The sequence below is a fragment of the Ambystoma mexicanum genome, chromosome 6q (assembly GCF_040938575.1).
Source record: "Ambystoma mexicanum isolate Mex_15411 chromosome 6q, UKY_AmexF1_1, whole genome shotgun sequence".
Lineage (NCBI taxonomy): Eukaryota > Metazoa > Chordata > Amphibia > Caudata > Ambystomatidae > Ambystoma > Ambystoma mexicanum.
Genome location: NC_090937.1, coordinates 78898207 through 78916298, shown reverse-complemented (window position 1 = coordinate 78916298; position 18092 = coordinate 78898207). Strand labels below are relative to the sequence as shown.

The 18092-nt window shown below is 48.4% G+C and overlaps 1 protein-coding gene across 2 annotated transcripts in view; it reads right to left on the bottom strand.

Annotated features, from left to right (window-relative positions):
• STAP1 (signal transducing adaptor family member 1) overlaps positions 1 to 18092 on the bottom strand; it is a 618379-nt gene that overhangs the window by 253557 nt on the left and 346730 nt on the right. The gene's annotated exons all lie outside the window — the stretch shown is intronic.

Below are 18092 nucleotides of genomic sequence, written 5' to 3'. Positions count from 1 at the left end.
AAATGTAAGTGTGTGCGTGTTTGAATGCCTGTTAATGTGTCTGTGGTGGGAGGTGACATGTGAGAAAGGCTTTTAGGGGGAATGGGCAGAGTGGTAGGAAAGGTGGGGGTCTGGGGGATGAAACCAAACCCCCCCCTCCCCGGATTGACATAAAAATCACCAGTGTGGGAGGGATGGGGGAGGGCTGGGGATCAGATTCATGGTAGAGGGAAGGGGGTTGGGTTGGGAGTCATGCAATGTGATATTTGGGCACATTGAGGGCCACCCAAAATCGACCAAAAAAAATCTGTCTTATTTGTGTTTGGTCTTCAATATGCAGAAATATCACATGCAACCCTCACAAAGATGTATATTCATGAGGGGCAATGGTGCCATTCCATTCCTCCGTTATGCATAACAAGATGTAGGCAAACATTAATGAAAATAGAGACTGGGTGAATCAGAGCATGAGGTGCTGAGATTGGTGCATTGTTGTATTCACGTGTGATGTGTTTTTCTTCAACTACATTGAGCAGTGTAGTGCCTATGAAATGCAGTTTGTTATATAACAGACAACTCAAAGCAAAGGGCACAGATTTCAGTATTTACTGTCTATCATGATATGTTATTGAATTTGCACATTTTAAAGTACAAGGAGAAATCCAAAAGGGAACAAGTGCCTACTTCTACATATCACGTAAAGTACATAATGAAAACCCAACTAGTACCACTGCAATGTTTATTTTAGAAACATGTAAGCACACAAGCCAAATAATTCACCTTTAATTCTATAAGCCAACATTCTATATGTTTTATTCATTTTAAATGTAAATTATAGAATTGTGTGATGCCATTGGTCAGGCCTGCACACATACCAGAGATACATTATTGTATTTTAGAAGGTAGAAATATACATATGGTGCTGTTTAAGCTGTATTGTGAATGCTTTAATGCTAAATTTGCCTTTTGCCTAAGTCTGTTATGTTTGAATTTAAAATAAGTCCCAAAACAAGGTAATTGAAGTTACAATGTACTGAAAAACAAAACCAGGAGAGATCTTGAAAGTCACAAGGTGTCCTATCTGGTGAAAACAGACTTCTTTATCTTTCTTTAAAGAAACACACTACGCCCAGAACAACAATAGGATCACATGCTCAGCCTTAAAAAATATCTAATGCGTAGAAATACATCATGAGTGAGTAACTTCAATACATGGTCTCCCGGCCTTTTATTATTGTCAGATGGTCACACGGTGGGGATGGTCTGGTTTCAGAATCAAAGGGTCTTACTTCCATTTGACTTCCACCTTTAACCCTGTCTGGCCATTAACCCTGGCTGGCCATTAGGTGAATCTATCCATGCTTGATGGATGACTTTAAGGTGCTGAGTCAGCTATTCAAATGGATCAGTAACTCTAAAGGACACTTACATGCACAGGAATGATAACATAAACATGATGTATTTATTTTGGAGAGCACAAAATAATGTAAAACACATGTTTGACTATAACTTTCCAATGCGTAGGTCTAGAACAAAAAAGACAAATGTTCTGAAATCATGAGACTCTGCCCCTCTAGTCACCATACATGATATATTAAAATGTATTAATAATGAATACATTATATAAATATGAATAACTCAGTTAATTGTCTTCTTACAAACTCAAATTGCATATCCATAGTTCATTGAACTAGAAGGGAAATGATGTGGGGGACTGATTTGAAATAGAGTTTAAATAGCATTTCTCTGTGCAGAGAGTGCAATATCTGATAAACTATAGCCAAGTGAATTCAAGTAGAATGTTGTAGCTTCTCAGTGTGAAATGTATTCTGCTTTCTGAGCATATTCAAAGCCACGTGAGAACTTGAGAGCATTTCTGTACAGAGAGCGCAATGTTTCTTTCAAACATAGTCAAATAAATTCAACCCTGTGTTTTTACAGATGTAATCAGAGACTAGGGATATTTACTAGTATACAATAATTCATAGCCTGACAGTGGTTTCAACGCAGGCTGGTGAATGTTTTAATTGGAGGGGTGTAAATGTTTTCCCCAAGTATGCAAGCCATGAGTAGTGAGCAAGCCAGAATCAACTAACTAAAGAGGGTTCAGAGGGTCCACCCCCCAAGAATTTGTCTTAAATAATGGGTTCAAATGGTTGATTTTACGGCGCACATTTTTGAAAAGTTGGGTAAAAAGCCATAGAGTTTGCAATTGCTTTTGTTGGGTAACTCATAGAAAAATCAAACAGACCAAGTCACAAACAGTGCACAGGAGCCTGCTTGAAAAAAATAATTATGATTTGATTTTGAGCTCAACATATAAACATACAGATAGAGAAAATTCAGTTAACATTCACACTGCGAGTTGTTGACATTGTTATTACATAAGTTGACATGCCAACCACGGTGGTAGGTGGAGTAAACAAAAAACAATACAATTCTATAATGCTGTCTAACAGAAACAAACCTAAACATTCAATCTCTTCAGTTACGGCATTGCCCATCTCTTTGCTATCTATGTAGCTTTCTAAAGTGTAGTTAGGTGCTAATGTATCCTCGGCTACAGTGCTTTATTTAAGATTCCGTGGTCAGTTACATTTTCAGTGGAGTATCTTGTATGTTGTGGTAACAGTTAGCGGGTTACTTTTTTAGCAAGGTTTGTTGTCTGTTGCTCATTTCAGTTTTAGCAGTATAATTTCCAACTTTATTCCAGTCTGCACAGGAGCCTTTTCATGAAGCCTTTTCCCACAATATATATTGGCCCATTGACTTCTATGTTGGCTGTACCAATATTTGCCAGCATTCCAATATCAGAACATTCTCCCTGTTTGCTTTGTGCATAATACCATTAAATATACTATAGGAAAACGTGCAAATGCTAGCTCTGCAAGTCTACTCCAGAATACCTATGTAAGAACATAGTTGTGCTGGCTTTGCTAGTAAAAAAGCGAGGCCGCAATAAGAAAACATGCCAAGACTGGCTACAAAAAGATAAGACAGTCTCACCACATAAGAACACTCACCCTACTGGCTTTACCCTTGATGCCAGTATAAAATACAATGATACGTCTGATATTCAGACTGGTTTCACCAAAGTAGGACAGTCTAGCCCCATAATAACACTTATCATGTTTGCTTTACCCTTGATGGTCTGTAAATCATGCCATGTCACTGTATAAAATATACCCAGACATGTGCACCATCATAGGGCAGTCTTGCTACATAACAAAATGGGCATCAAGAGTAAAACAAACATGAATCATGATTGCAGTACTCTCGATCCCCATTAAAACATGGCATGCAACCACAATAAGAAAATGTATCCCGACTGGCCTGCCAACATAGGCCACACTTGCCACGTAAAGCATTGAGAGTAAAGCAAACACGATAAGTGTTATTTAGTGGCAAAACCAGCCTACATTACAGGGCGTGTCTGTATATATTTTGATATTCTGGCATGGCATGTTTTAGTGGACATCAAGAGTAAAGCAATAAAAATGCATGTTTGCTTTACTTTTGGTGCCCATTTTGGTATTGCGTTGCAAGACTGGGTGAGACTTGTGTGGACTATTAAATGAAGACCTATGAAGCTCATAGTCAGGTAAAAAGTGGCACACTGTAAAATCCTACTTCATTCAAGGGGGATCGAAAGGGGCTTGCAATTTTAATCTGTAAATAAACCAATATTCTGTGTGTTCTAAAATGAAAACATTTTTTTTCTAAACCCATGCCTGTAGATTTTGTTGCAATCTACCATAGTTTGCATTTTACATTCCTGCATATATTGGAAACCTAAAATACCATATACTCACAGGAGAACATGATGCAAATGTAGAAATGATTTTACAGATATTTGAACCTGTTCGATCGATATGTTCTGTAATGGCAATATTTTTGGTTATTATTGAAGAAAACAAGGTGAATTAAACTGTTTAACACACTGGCCGAAAAGTGGCATATGGACCATTATAGCGCTTAGAAATTGCATTATACTGTTTAGAAATAGAGGTCTATAAACCACATTACAAGTTTGGAAGTGCAGGAAAAAATGGATGGTAATTCCGTTACTAGCATTTATTTTGGCAATAATGGAATTCCTGCCATCTTTCCTACGATGCCGAATTACAACGTTGCAGTTGAAGAGGAGGATTTACCTCCAGCAAAAGGCTGGAGGTGAATCCGCCACTTTACCTCCATAAATTAGCAGATTTACTGCACAGTAATTCCGCCAGCAGTAAATCTGCCAAAAATCCCCATGGAGTCCTGCGGACTCTGAAAATGGGTAATGACACCACCCTACCACCAGTAAACCTGTGGTAAACCCACGGGACCAAGTGGTAGTAACAGTAAATGATTTTGGCCATAATTCGGCTCATTTACCGCTGAATTACCGCCAAAGTTGTAATACGGCCATTATATGTAGTATTGATCGATTAACATAATTGTGTGTGCAAAAGCTGAGAGATTGTGACAGGCATGTTAATTTTCTTTTTGTCGACAAACTTCCTGTAATTGTACAATATTGTGCATGTCTTCCCCACCATAAAATTAGGAGACCACCTTTGGTTTGATTTCCTCACTGAAATAAAATAGAATTCTAATTGCAAATACAGCCTGTTTATTGTCCCAAAATGATGGGGGGAGCTCGGGGTGTTAAATCAGAGGTTGCACCTTAGAAGAATCAAAACTTGCATTAAGAAATGATCCGATAAAGGGCACCCTGGAGAAAGTTCTGTTATAGCAGAGGCATGCTGTAAGATCAAGTGGAGCTGTTAAGTTGGTGAGAGATTTGCTGCATTGCACTCCAAAGGGCTTGTTTTATTTCCATGCTGCTTGGTAGATTGAAGTGTTTTCATATTTTATTTTGTGCTGCATTAGGTTGTGTGTGTGTTTATTTTTACACTATTTGTGTGTTTGCAAACACAGTATTACAAATAGCATAGTTAAGACTCGTTTTTATGACGCTTTGAGATAATCATCACAAATAAAAATGCTGTGTACAGTCCCCATAATTACTTTGATAGGTCTAACATACCCTGCAATTAATTTCAAAGCCACACAAATATGTGCTATCGTATGCACAGATACATAAAAGTAATATATGGTTAGTCTGCTCTCCCTTCCTCTGAGTTCAATGTTCCCACTTCCCGCAGAGACCCATACTCTCAGGTTCTCGGTTGACCACACAGGTGTGAAGGACCAAGGGATGGGGTACAATATTTTAGATTTAATCTCTAGCATAATTGATACCACCTTCTTGGAAATTAAGAAAACAATATCAGTAAGCAAACTAGTGATTCCCTTACTTTAGTCAACTATGCCACACGTTTGCTTTTATCTCCTCCTGATGAACTCCTAAGGGCACACAGTTACCACTGGCTATAACAAACATATCTAACTTTTCACAGTTTTTCCAAGTGGCTTAGTGAAAAGTGATCTTGGCTTCAACACCAACCATGTCTGTATCCAACCAGTAGTGGAGCTAGATAAGGGGTGGGTTGAGTTCTGTGAGGAGTCGAAGATCTAGGGGCCTCGAGTTACCCGGCAGCATTCCAAAGTGCCCTGTCAGGAGATGCATCGAGTGGGATTCCCAGTCCCCCCGACCTTGTGTGGATAATAGTTCCACATCTCTACCAATGCCTCTTATAAAACTGAGGCAGATGGCCTTCAGCAGGGACTACCGTCCCAGGGAGGCTGTGAGACTACAGCCATCAGAATGTCAAGACGATCCGAAAACAATGCATATTCATCCTGTGATGCAATCCTGTAGTCATACAGGGGAGGACGCTGGAGAAGGAGATTTGAATCCCATGTCCTGAAATCTTCTGACCTACGAGGCACAATGCAGAGACAAAAAATTCCAAGATGACGCCAATGAAGGCATACTCCTAATGGGTTCACAGGAGGAGGTAAGGACTTCAATCTAATAATTAACTAATCACAGCTGACATATATTAGTTGTACTAACATGGAGTACAGTTCCAACAAAACCCAGGTTTTACTGGGTATAAAGGGTTCTGGATGTCAGTTTGTGTCACAGACTTGGAGGAAGAAGACATGTTCTTTGGAGAAGAGAGCACTATTTGGAGAAAGCAGTGGATGTTTGAGGCCCTATTGGAAGGGATTTGGCAGAGTGTGTGAGAGACAAAGGGTCATTCACAGTTGGGCCGATTTTTTGTGTGAAATCAAGTTGGAGGAAGTTACCACCATGGGGTATTTCAGACAATCTGCCCATTTTAGAGTTTACCACTGGTCAAAGTGGTATTGCTGAAATACCACCTCTGCCATTGGTAATCAAAAAGGTTTTTTAATGTGCATTATACTATTAATATTGCTCCCAACAGAATACAAAAGCAACACAATTTAAGATATCAGTTAGAACACAAAATTACTACATCTGATAAGAATTGTTTAAACTACACAAATATATAATGACAGAGAATATATTCATATCTTCTGCGCTCAATACATAAAATAAATTAGTGCCTATGACACACAACAGACAAAGGAAAATATGCACGTACACAAATCTTACTCAACCACCTTTTGAAGGTTCAGGTGTCATAAGACTTATTCCCCCCATTCAATCTCATCTATCTAAGTCATTAAACGACACCCACATATCTTCATGCAAGTCATTTCTCTCTTGTCTTTCGTACATTGTTTTGTCATAGTTGGATAGTACACGCAGTTCATTTATCCAGCTATCAAGTTGAGGTTTTCCACACTTTCAGAATTTGTTTTGAGCAACAACTTTGGCTCTGTCAATCCACATTTCTATTCCATGACTAATAACCAGATTATGTCCCTTTAAAAACAATATTACTGGTTTAGAACAGCTATTAATACTAGTATTTACAACCAAATCTACCCTATCCAAAACATCTGTCCAAAATACAACTTTGAAGCAGCTCTATAACATATTCAGTAATGTCCCTCTCTTTCCTACATCCCCACCACTGATTATCATCTAAGAGACCCAACGCATGCATTCTGTCTGGAGTCCAATAAAATCTACTTATTACCTTCTGTCGAATCAAATGCAGAATGGGGTCCAATTTCATCCATTATTCCTCCGATATTTCATAGTCTAAATTCTGTAGACCATTTCTTTCTCAAACGATCCCATCCATCAACAATTTCAATGCAAACAGGCATAAGTTTGAGAAAGGTGGACAACATCCGAGGAGGAGAGTCGAATATCTTGCATAACTCTGGTTTGTCAGCGGAAAGGGTATTTGTTATAAGAATTCTTTGCATTATTAGTGCACTTAAATTATTCAATGTTCTTCATTCACTCACATTTAAAGTGTATTTTTCTCTTAGCCTATTAAAGGTAATTACTTGATCTCCTTCTATAACATCACCCACATTCATTCTCTCTTTAGACATTGTAATAAAGCATTCTATTATTTATTTGAAGCGCTGGATTATTCCATAAGGAAGCAGTCTTATGAAACCAGATGTTTTGTTTACTCTCTTCCAGCCATGTAACACTTTCTGTGTGAATGAAATAGTAGGTAACAGTTGGCTAGCCTGCAGTATTGTTAGCATGGAACACACACTTTCCAACTTAAACGGGACAATTATTTGAGCCTCCATGCACAACCACATTAATGAAGCCATTTCACTCTGCCTAAAGAATAAGGCTGATTTTTGAAGCATAAATCCCTTGTGGTATTTGCTCAAATCAAGTTCACCAAAAACCCATCTTCAAACATTGAGCGCCAATATATAGCGAGGAGTCCTTTGTACCTTCTGATCCCCCATAAACATTTTTGAAGACCCTGGGGCCTCATTACGAGGTTGGCAGTAACCCGCCGGTGAAACCGGCGGGTTGACACCAACCCTGTAGCACCGAATCCGGCACCTGACTTCCTGGTGACACCGGGACATTACAAGTCCCGGAGGAGCGGGAGGTCAGGTGCTGGATTTTGTAACTCGCCATTCCCATAGAGTCCGATTAGAGACTCATTGCTAATGGTGCCGGTGCTTCCATGAAAAGTCTGCCTACCGGGGCCGCTGCGCTCGGCAGGTCAGACCTTGACGTATTGTTCTGATAAAACAGGCAGTAATTCATTTTCATTGATGTAAAACTGGTGTTTCATTTTAATGTTCCAGTACTAGTATGATGCAGTTCTGATTTCCAAAGAAAAGTCATGTAGCATCACTCTTTGAACGAAATCCTATGGAAAGACCCAGGCAAGTGTCATCAGAGGCGTCCCTGGGAGTGGGGGCAGGCTATAGCCCCGAAGGGTTTTGGTTGTAGCCTGGTAAAGCTCAAGGGCTACGACCAAAATGCTAGCTAGGCCTGAGTCCCAAACAGTCCCGGCATTAGGGTAGCCATGTATCTTGTCCAGACCTAGCAACACCCCTGTGTGTCATTAAAAGTTTTAATGTATAGGTCCTGGGTAAATTCACCAGTTTGTCGTGATATCTGGCTAGATGGCTAAAACCAGCTCTAATAATAAGGAACTCCTTCCCACAGCGTCCTTCAAAGCCATATAGGTAAGTTGGTTGGCCAGCACCACTACCAGCCCACAGTCTTATGCCTGTAAATGGTGCACCCTCAACTCTACAGGTCTATGGTTACTTCTTGGCCCCTAGCCTCTCTGAACCCATCCATAAAATAAACAAATAAATACATGGTGGCTCGTGAATTAAAGATAAGCATGCCAGATATGCCCAACATCTTGAACACAGATATGTGAGAAAGTGAGGCAACACCATGTTCCAAATGTTTCCAAATGGCAAATGTTTACAATCCTGGCATTCTCACCGCATACCGAACAAATACAAATCCCTACCTCCTCCGACCAACAGCACTGTATTACTGTATAAAATGTCAAGCCCAATGCTGGCACGCTTCTGTGGCAAAGAGTGCCAATGCTTGCTAGTTAGGTTCGTGTTTTAAGCAATACAAAATAAATAAACAAATGAATACCCACATCTACCCCCTTTTGAAGCTTACTTCATTAAGCTAAACAGTCTACCTGAGTGGGAATCCATTATGTGTTCCTATTTCACCAACTGGACGTACTTCCTGGGTTATGCTGACCATCAGCTGTTATGGTAATGCCACTGTAATGTCTCTGTTTTAATGTCTGCACGGTTTTATGTACAGCGCCTGGAATCTGAGTTGGTAATTGCATAATTGCTCTAAACTCACGGGGTAATTCATAAAATCCAGCGCACAAGTGGCACACGCGGCTGGCGCACAGTGTGCGCGTGCGACAGTCTGCGCCAGCCGTGTGCGCTAAAATCCATTTCCGCACACAGCGTATTCATGGATTTCAACATCCAAAGCCAGCCGTGGTGCAGAGTGGCGCAGCGCCATGCACAGCGCACAAATCCCGTACATGGCGCACGGGCCATTGGACCAGCATACAGCCCCCAACCCCGAAAACGCCTGTAAAACTCCCCGCACACCCCTCCGAATACATGTACACCCTGGCGCGGGGAGTTTCACACACGATTGGCCCTGTGCGAGCGTGGTATGTGTATTACTGGGGTTTGCGGGGAGTTTCACACGCGATTGGCCCTGTGCTTGCGTGGTATGTGTATTTCGGGGGTGCGCGGGGAGTTTCACACGCGATTTTGCTGTCAGAGCGGGGTACGTGTATTTCGGGGTGCGCATGAAGTTTCACACACGATTGGCCCTGTGCGAGCGGGGTACGTGTATTTCGGGGTGCGCGGGAAGTTTAACAAGCGATTGGCCCTGTGTGAGCGGGGTACGTGTATTTCGGGGGTGCGCGGGAAGTTACACATGCGATTTTGCTGTCAGAGCGGGGTACGTGTATTTCGGTGGGGGGGGGAGTTTCACACGCGATTTCACTTTCAGAGCGGGGTATGTGTATTTTGGGGGGGTGTGTGAAGTTTCACACGCGATTTCGCTGTCAGAGCGGGGTACGTGTATCCAGTGGGGTGCGCAGGGAGTTCCACACGTGAATTGGCAATGTGGGTCCTCCCAGGTGTCCCTCTACCCCCTCCACGGCTCTTGCAGGCAGCCCACACCACAGCGGACTACCCTGCACCCCTGGTCATGTCCCTCAGGCAGCCCATCCACCATGGGCATGCCCCCCAGCCAAGCCACATGTCACCTTGCAATATGATCACCAACTCATGTCCCCCTGCACCCCCATCCCCCAGCAGTGAGGGGCACCTGCCAGCAGGCCCCCACTCATGTCCCCCTGCACCCTCACCCCCCAGCAGTGAGGGGCACCTGCCAGCAGGCCCCCATTCATGTCACCCAGCACCCACACACCCGAGCAGTGAGGGGCACCTGCCAGCAGGCCCCCACTCATGTCCCACTCATGTCCCCCAGCACCCCCACCCCCCAGCAGTGAGGGGCACCTGCCAGCAGGCCCCCACTCATGCCCCACTCATGTCCCCCAGCACCCCAACCCCCAGCAGTGAGGGGCACCTGCCAGCAGGCCCCCACTCATGTCCCCAGCACCCCCACCCCCCAGCAGTGAGGGGCACCTGCCAGCAGACCCCCACTCATGTCCCCCTGCACCCCCACCCCACAGCAGTGAGGGGCACATGCCAGCAGGCCCCCACTCATGTTCCCCGACACCCCCACCCCCAGCAGTGAGGGGCATCTGCCAGCAGGCCCACACTCATGTCCCCCTGCACCCCCACCCCCCAGCAGTGAGGGGCACCTGCCAGCAGTCCCCCACTCATGTCCCATTCATGTCCCCCTGCACCCCCACCCCCCAGCAGTGAGGGGCACCTGCCAGCAGGCCCCCACTCATGTCCCCCAGCACTCCCACCCCCCAGCAGTGAGAGGCACCTGCCAGCAGGCCCCCACTCATGTCCCACTCATGTCCCCCAGCACCCACACCCCAGCAGTGAAGGGCACCTGCCAGCAGGCCCCCACTCATGTCCTACTCATGTCCCCCTGCATCCCCACCCCCCAGCAGTGAGGGGCACCTGCCAGCAGGCCCCCACTCATGTCCCCCTGCACTCCCACCCCCCAGCAGTGGGGGCACCTGCCAGCAGGCCCCCACTCATGTCCTCCTGCACCCCCACCCCCCAGCAGTGAGGGGCACCTGCCAGCAGACCTCCACTCATGTCCTCCTGCACCCCCACCCCCAGCAGTGAGGGGCACGTGCCAGCAGGCCCCCACTCATGTCCCACTCATGTCCCCCAGCACCCCCACCCCCCAGCAGGGAGGGGCACCTGCCAGCAGGCCCCCACTCATGTCCCCCTGCACCCCCACCCCCCAGCAGTGAGGGGCACCTGCCAGCAGGCCCCCACTCATGTCCCACTCATGTCCCCCAGCACCCCCACCCCCAGCAGTGAGGGGCACCTGCCAGCAGGCCCCCAGTCATCAGCCAGCACCCCCACACCCCAGCAGTGAGGGGCACCTGCCAGCAGGCCCCCACTCATGTCCCACTCATGTCCCCCAGCACCCCCACACCCCAGCAGTGAGGAGCACCTGCCAGCAGCCCCCCACTCATGCCCCCCTGCACCCTCACCCCCCAGCAGTGAGGGGCACCTGCCAGCAGGCCCCGACTCATGTCCCACTCATGTCCCCCAACACCCCCACCCCCAGCAGTGAGGGCCACCTGCCAGCAGGCCCCCAGTCATGTCCCCCAGCACCCCCACCCCCCAGCAGTAAGAGCACCTACCAGCAGGCCCCACTCATGTCCCCCTGTACCCCCACCCCCCAGCAGTGCGGGGCACCTGCCAGCAGGCTCCCACTCATTCCCACTCATGTCCCCCTGCACCCCCACCCCCCAGCAGTGAGGGGCACCTGCCAGCAGGCCCCCACCCATGTCCCCCAGCACCCCCACCCCCCAGCAGTGAGGGGTACCTGCCAGCAGGCCCCCACTCATGTCCCCCTGCACCCCCACCCTCAGTAGTGAGGGGCAGCTGCCAGCAGGCCCCCACTCATTTCCCACTCATGTCCCCCTGCACCCCCACCCCCAGCATTGAGGGGCACCTGCCAGCAGGCCCCCACTCATGTCCCACTCATGTCCCCCAGCACCCTCACCCTCACCCCCCAGCAGTGAGGGGCACGTGCCAGCAGGCCCCCACTCATGTCCCACTCATGTCCCCCTGCACCCCCACACCCCAGCAGTGAGAGGCACCTGCCATCAGGCTCCCACTCATGTCCCACTCATGTCCCCCTGCGCCTCCACCCCCCAGCAGTGAGGGGCACCTGCCAGCAGGCCCCCACTCATGTCCCCCAGCACCCCCACCCCCCAGCAGTGAGGGGAACCTGCCAGCAGGCTCCCACTCATGTCCCCCTGCACCCCCACCCCCAGCAGTGAGGGGCACCTGCCAGCAGGCCCCCACTCATGTCCCCCCCAACATGTCAACATGACCCACAATCATGGCCCTCATGGCCACCAAAATACCACGGCACGCCACCCCTGCCCAAATAACCAACCAAGCATAACATACACCCCACATTGAAATGCCCATTACAAGAAACAACCCAAATGGCATGTATGTACATCAACACATGTTCGTCACACACACACAATGGGTGCCAGTGAATGTGAAAACCCACATCGTGACATGCATGAAACCAATGATAGAATACCACACATTGAAGTACGGGAACAAATGTATTGAACAAAAAATGTGGTGAAAGAAATCCAAAGACCAAACAATGTACATAAGGAAAACAATGCAGAATGTCACATAACGATAAAAAAAGGAAATCAGAATCCAAAATATATGAAATCAAAAATGTCTCCAAAGTCTCCTTCCAACAAAGCAAATCCAAACAGAAATGAAAAAGTAAAATCCATTGCTCCATGGAAAAATCAAAAAAGAAAATGCCGACAAATCCACACTCCAACTATTTAAAATTTGAAATCTTGGGTCCATGAGCCCAACTGTCCAAATGAAACCTACAAAAATACACTAACTAATGAAGAACTATATACAAAAATGTGGGATATTGTCCAAGCGCCCCAAACAAAAATGAAAACCAAAATGAAACCTAACACTAACTAACTAACTATTTACAATGGCAGCGGGCTAGTCCGACGGCTCACTTTTTGATGTCCCGGGCCAAGGCATCATCGAACTCCCGCTCAATTTCCTGGAGGCGGTCTTCTTCCATGGCCCTGAGGGTTCGCAGGGACGATTACATGTTGCCCTCCAACTCCCTGCGAATTGCATCGAGGCCCGCCTCAGTGCCCTCCGCATGGAGTTCTCCACCCTGACCATTGTGAGCCGTGCCTCTTCCGCCCGCTGCCGCTCCGTATCTATGGCGTGGCCCAACCGCTGCCACATGGAAGACACTTGCAGTCCTGGGTCCTCCTGCCCTCTGGGTGTATCCTCCACCAGCCTGGCCACTGGGTCAGAGGCAGCTCCACAGGGTACCCACGTGATAGATGGGTGGGAAGATGGCATGGAGGACGACTGGTGCGTAGGGGGTTCAGGTGAGGAGGGGGTCGCAAGAAGGTCCAGCACACGGAGGAATCCAGCACGGGTGACCCGTCCCAGTAGGTCAACGCGGCCAAAGAGGCATCCGAGATGACATGCAATGTCTTCACGAAAACACTGCAGGTCACCTTGCATGCCCCGTTGACGCAACGCTATCCCAGCCAGGACAGGCTCAACCCGGTCCCGGATAGCCACGTCCGCAGGGAGAGGAAGGCCAGTTGTTGTGGACGTAGGCATCCCTGCTGGTGCCGGATGATGGGGTCACAGGATCAGGGACAGGATTACACACAGGCACCTCCGCGGCGGCCGGTGCGGCCTCGTGTCCCTGCACTGCACCACTGGCACCAGTGGAATCCCCACCTCCAGACCCTGTGTGTGTCCCTTCCACAGCCTCCTCCTTCTCCAAACCCCCCACCAACCTGGATGACTCAATGCCATCTTCCTCTGTTGGACCCTGTGGGGTCTCAGCTGCCCCTTCTGCTGCCGAGGAGTCCATCTCCAACCTCCGCCTCTTGGACCTACCCGCGGCAGCTGCAACCTGGGACGCGGCACCAGACTCCTCACTCCCCGAAGAGATGACAATCTGGGAGGGCAGCCGGGCCTTGCGACTCCGGCTGGTGGTGCGATCCCTGCCGCTTTGCTCCGCAGCACCCTCTCCGCCCTCTTTATCAGTTGATGCTGCAGACAGGGAGAGATAGAACACAGGCATCAGGGCACTGTACAATGGACTGATACACACATGACAGTTGCACATGAGTGGCAGTGTCAAACTTCAGACATGGCATCACACTCCCTAACACACATGTCATTTCTACTCACACACATGAGCAATTCCACAGCAATATTGCACCAGGCAGCACCATCCATACACATACGACAGCATCAGCATCCGAAGGTGAGCCTGACGTCACATGAAACACGGGGAGTACACAACACATGCACACACACCAACACACTTACATGCATGTGTACATGTCCACCAACTGTCAGAGTGATGAGATCGCCATCCATGTCACATCTGGCATTCAGCCTTCTACATGTCAGTGCCACATGCATCCATGTTGCATCACAGTTGCACACTTGTCAAATGCACGCACATGCACATGTACACAGTGCAGACACATGCAGCTGGAACCAACATCCATGTGTGACACCACAACCATGCCAACGTACATACACAGTAATTCAAACATGTGTGCTCCCACATCTGCATTTGGCCTGCATGCTTATCCACACATACACCATCCATGTGTCTCACACATGAGAGGACTCGCATGTGTCAGCCTCACGCCCCTGTACATAAACATCCATACATGGCCCTACAGAAACACATGTGCAACCTGCACACTACTGGCACACCACGACACGCAGAGCGTCCAACCAGTATGCATGTACACTTACCGCTCGACTTCAGACGGGTCTGCCTCTCAAGGACCTGGACGTGGAGCACTGGGCTTATGCGTTCCAGGACCCTCATTTGGTGGTCGGACAGGGGACCCCGGCACCCCTTGATATCCGCTGCCTTCAAGAGGCGACGGGCCTTGTCGAGGGTCCTGGACCTGAAGTCTTCCCAGCGCTTCTTGACATGTTTGATGTCGCGGACTGCCACCCCCTCCTCGTTGATGGCAGTCACGATGTCCATCCAGATCCTGGTCCGTCCTTCATAGTCGGCGCGCGAACCTCCATAGATGGCATCATACTGCCCCAGGACTTACTCCACCAGGACACCAACTTCCCTGGCACTGAAGCTGGTGGCCCTCTGCCTCTCTGGCTGGGGGTTGCCAGTGGTGCCAGATGGTGTTGTGCCTGACATGGCAGGTGTGGGTGGGCAACTGGGTCCTGGGGCTGGGCTGTGGAGCGATGGTATCCCAGTCGGGAGTCTTCAGTTCCAGCAGGGGTGGTAACAGCAACTTCACCCCTGGCTGACGTGCAGGCAGCAAATAGCAGGGCACGTGGGCAGCAGGCAGGCAGGCAGCAGCAGATGGCAGGTGGGAGCGTGCTCAGGGCTCTTGGGGGCAGTAATTCAGCCTTCTGGGCAGCAGTGTGGTCTTACGAGTGTTGTCGCGTGGCCAGATTGATACGGAGTGATTTGGCACGTGAAAAAATTGCACGTCAGCGTGTAATTCGAGGAAAGGGCCTTAGCGTGTAAGCACGTCTGTGACGTTACGCGCGCGGGTGTTTCACTCATGACGGGTGCATAGTGAATCAGCACGTGAATACACTGCACGTACGCGAGTTCATTGGACCAAAGGCCCTTTAGCGCGTAAGCACGTCTGTGAGGTGACGCGCAAGGGCGTTTCCCTCAACAAGGGTGCATGTTCATCGTACGTGTGCAAAAACTGCACGTCCGAGTGTCAGCTCGTGTAATTGGAGGAAAGGGCCTTAACGTGTACATGCGTAAGTGACGTTGTACGTGTGGGCCGGTTTAAAAGGTACGTGTAGGACGCCATTTACTTGTACGTGCTTTTCGTGGAGAGCGAGTGGGTGAATTTTGTACTTCTTGTCGGTTAACACGCGATTACTTCACAGCGTTTCAAGTTCGTACTCCCTGTTACCTCTGACAGCGTTCAATTTTTTTGTTGTGCCTGTTTCCTCAAACAGCGTTTACTTCTTCTTTTGTCCTGTTTCATCAGACAGCATACAATTCTTCTTTTGGCGGGGGTGTTGCCAACGCGCAGAGGCGCGTCTTTTTCATGTTCATTTTCCAGGCATACGGTGAGTCGCGCACATATTTACCAACTGTGCTTGCCCCGTGTGTGGCGTACCCCTTCAGAGGTCATTGTAGGCTGCGTGTATTACGCGTACGCTTATTTTTGTGTTTCTGGGTGCCACAGCGTAGTGCGGGTTCATTTTTCCACGCACGTGGTCTACGAGGGGTTTCGTGCACGTTCATTTTTGTTTTCGGGGTGCCCGTGCGTTGCGTGACCTGTCATCTTTCCCCAGGGGTCACAGACAGCCTTGCTAGAACACTATGGTACGAATTCCATCTAGTACCCTACCCCTTTCACCCCCAATTGCCCAGGACAATAGTTTACTGCTACTCCCATACGCACAACAACATCAGTGCCATGGTTGCGAGGCGACCAAGCGGTAAGGGAGGCAAAGGTGGCCGACCTTCAAAAGGTGGCCGTGATGGGGACGTGGCCAGGATTTGCAGGGTGCCCTTAGACCCCCATGTGTGGAGGACCAATCAGGAACACCCATGCCCCACCCCCCCATGGTTGTGGGAAACGTAGCTGACACCATCCCAGCTCAGCCCTTGTTGGACCGGCCCATTGTGGCACCTGAACCGGCACAGGAAGACTCCCAGGCTGACTTCCAGGTCAGCAAGTCTAAGCCACGTGTGGCGGTGCAAGTTGGTGTCACCAGGCCACGTGGGTCTGGAGCAGCAATGTCATCTGCTGCCCCAAGTAGGCAGGGTGGGGAGGCTGCAGGGGCAGCTGCAGCTCTATCCACCTCAGCTCTGAGTCTCCCAGCCGGGACAGTGGCGGTCCAGGTCCATCAAACCGACGTTGCCCCTGCCAACATCACCCTGCAGCCAATGCCTGCACCAAGACCTATGGTCATTGTGCCTTCGCACACTCCTAGTACACAGTCCACCGGTGCTTCTGCCCCTACTGACCAGAGCGGCGTAAGCCACTCAGGATCCGCACCACCTTTGAAAAAGAAGAAGAAGGGTGCTCTGGCACTACAGGCTGAGACCCCAGACACGGCTACACACTCCGGCACGTCAAGGCAGCCTAGCTTTAATGACGCCGAACTTGATGCACTTGTGGCCTATGTGTCGACACATAGCTGCGAAATGGTGGTGACTGCAGGGTGCAAGACCACACCTAGTCAACGTAGGGCACACTGGCAGACCATCGCGGACCACATTAGTGCCCTTGGATTTGTGAGGCGCACAGCTGATGATTGCTACAAGCGGTGGAATGACCTGAAACGCAGAGCAAAGAACAAGCTGCCCTCAAATCATGCCTCTACTCTGGTGACTGGCGGTGGGTCTCCACCAGAGGACAACCAACTCACTGAACATGAGTCTGTTGCTGGAACCTTCATCACAGAGGAACAGATCCAAGGCGTGGGAGACCTACCTGATTACGACGCATTGTCCGGTGAGTGCCCATGCATGTGTGTGTAATCCATGTGTATGTTGTTTGGGTGACGGGTTCTGATTGAGTGCCAGGTGAAGGTGTGTACTCCAGAGTGGTATGGGTCACCCATGTGCTTCCTCCAATACATTCACGAGCCTTGGATTTGGGTATGACAGTATGCCTTCTGCCCACAGTAGCCAATTAGCGCCACATTACTGCAGTTGCCCTTGAACTGTCATCTTGCAACAACATTGTTCAGATTTTTTAAGTGTTCATTCAGGCTGATTGTTTCAATTCTTCCATTTTTGCTACGCATTTTTCAGCCCTAATGCCACATATGTGACATGCTTCTGTCATTGATTACACCACAAATTGGGCCACATTTGTTACCTTGTTATGTGAATGATTAGACCATTTAGGCTGATGGAGTATTGGCCTGCTCACATTTATTTTTAGGGCCTGTTTGCATGTGGAACATGATAGTTGTTTCCTGTCATGTTAATGTGACCAACCATTGATGTGTACATCTGCCTACAATTACTGTATTTTTGTACACTGGATGTGTTGCAGTGTGTGGCACATGCATATTTTTCCACACTATTTAGGATTTTTCAT